Raw genomic sequence first — 2,767 nt, forward strand, 5'->3', positions numbered from 1 at the left:
TCAAAAACACCAAATATTGTGTCCTGATATGCTCAGTATTTCAAAAATACAACTATTTTGCAAGTTAAAGAGGAATAACAGCGTTTACCAATCGGTGGAAATCTAATTTTTTGGATTCTGCTCTTCAGTTGCTGAAATCACCATAAAGAACCACATCATGTAACGCATCATATCGACGACTATTTTGTCAAACTGATCTCCTTTCACAAATTGAAAAGGCCAACTCACTACAGTGTGTAGCAGTCCGAGCGGAGAGGTTACAGGGTCTTATGGGTCTTATCTAAATCCAGGGCTGCTGACATGGCTGCAGAGCCTCATGCTGCTGAACAGAGGGATCATTGTGCTCGCGCCCTCTACTGGCAGCGGCTGGCGTTACAGGAACACCTTCCACACTGGCACACTTGGCACCGAACACAAGTCTGCAGCAGGAAAAGTGATGCTTAACCTTCATCTCATCTGTCTTAGTCCTACTTATTCGTTTCGCCGTGACTGCACTCCTGGTTTATTATGTAATTTATCACTGCCTTGCAATGGAGTTATGGAGAATTCAGGGAAATAATTCTAAAGTATTAACCCAGTTTTCAAACCTTTTCTGCCTTACATAGATTTGGCCTCACCCCAAGACCTAGGATCATTAACATTAACACTAGGAAGGCCAGTGGATTTTGGAGGTCTAAGAGAAGGTCAACAAGTTGTCAGTTGAAGGGGGGAAATACAATTATTAACAACTATATCCTTGCATGATCTTGAAAGTCTTACAACACTGGTTTGTGCAGAAATTGGGTCTAGGAAAAATCATAAGGAACATTTCGAAAGCTGATATATTTCGGTTCAAAAATAAATTCATCCCACTAGAAGCAGAGCCACAACCCATTTTGTGTCCATACCCATGGGTGAAGAAATGCTGCTTCAGACTAAAGACCCACATATATTTTTAAGCCTGGGTGTGAATGTATCCCCATTAATGTGATTAAAATAACACGCATGAAAGTAACACGGATCTCTCTAATTCTCTATAATGTCCTTTAAATATTCTGGGTCAGCAGAATCATAAAAAACCTGGCATGGCAGCTTCTAAATATAGCCTAAAAATACACTTTGGTCTACAGACTCTATGATTTAAGTTTTTTTCGTGTACCATTCCAGGCACCAATTAGCGAGCGAGAAGTTATGCATGTCCTTGTAAAGGGGTTTTATAATGGAGCTGCTGTGGGCCAAGAAGAGCTGTGCTACTGTGAGAACTGAAATGGACGGTCAGTCAGAAACGAGGGAGGAGACAGACTGGAGGAGAGAGGGGAGAGAGAGAGAGAGAGAGAGAGAGAGGACTGCCCCTTACTACACAGAGCCCAGCTATAGAGGAACACACTCACACACACACTCCAGCTGTCCCGGATAGGCATTTAAAGCCGCGGCAGAGAACATAGAGCCAGCTTGGGTCGGGGCGAATTTACCTATAAATGTGATCTGTTGTCAGTTCTGCCATTTCCCTATTGGCTACGGTCAAGGAAGTGGGCGGGGAAGCAATAAGGAGCAACCTCACCCCCTGTTGAGCCGCTCTGGGGGGGGGGGGCAGGAGGGGGTGGAGCGACAGGAGGACATGGTTGTTGAACCTTTGACGTGGAGGACAAGAGGTCAGTGCTCCCTCTAGAGGCTGGAAGGTGGAAGTGCGACGCCGGCGGTCACTCGGGGCCCTGGGGTCCTGCTGGACTGAGGAACGTACCATCCTTTCTCCTGGCAAAGGGGGTGGGGGGTAGGAGGGGACAGCAGAGGGGAGCCGGGGCGGGACGTCCCATTTCACTGACAGGGAGTTGGTGTTTAATACAGGGTTCCTACACAGTGTCAATTTCAAAATTCCACACTTTTACCAGTCTAATTTCTTGATTTGATTGAAGATTTTGGTGTTCAGTATGATTTACGCTGATAGTCCAACCTACTCTTTACAGCAAAAAATATCAGAATACACTACCAGTCAAAAGTCTGGACCCACCTGATTGAATGTTCTATGTTTTTCATTCTCTTAAAGCCATTTTGATCTAAAGGCTTCTGCTTAAATGCTTGAAATTAGTTTCTTAGACAAATATAAATAGTGAAGTTGATCCTATGTATGAATTTCTTTCCAAAGCCTTTGCCTTTCCATCAAGGCAAAGGGCGGCTACTTTAAAGAATCTAAAATGTAAGATAGTTTTGATTTGTTTAACACTTTTTTTGGTCACTGCATAATTCCATTTGTATTATTTCATAGTTTTGATGTCTTTACTATTATTCTAAAATGTGGAAAATAGTAAAAATAAAGACAAATGTGGTGTGTCCAAACTTTTGACTGGTCGTGTACGTGAGATGACGAGGGTCTAAAGCCATAGAAAATGTGTAGTTGTATGTATGTCAGGACAGCACAACATTTTTCCATACTTTTACAAACTTATCAAGACCTGTAAATGACCAAAATATTTTTTCCAGACGTGTAGGAACCTTGTTAATATGGGGCCTAAAGGAAATGACCTCACTGTGGTAATTTTCATCCTACAGAATGTGTTTTATAATAGTATAAGTAGTGTAATTAGAGAAGAGGTTTTTATTTTTATTTCCATCCTAGAATATCTGACCTAAAATGGCTTGAAAATATTTACTACAGTATTCGAAAACTCATATTTGATAATAAAATATTTCATAACTGTGGTACTGTTGTCCTCAATGAAGTTGCAGTGTTTCGACCGTGACATTTTCATTTTTAAATAATGAGTAAAAACCAGTTATGTTACAGTATTAA

This window comes from Centroberyx gerrardi, chromosome 19 (assembly GCF_048128805.1).
Source record: "Centroberyx gerrardi isolate f3 chromosome 19, fCenGer3.hap1.cur.20231027, whole genome shotgun sequence".
Taxonomy (NCBI): Eukaryota; Metazoa; Chordata; class Actinopteri; order Beryciformes; family Berycidae; genus Centroberyx; species Centroberyx gerrardi.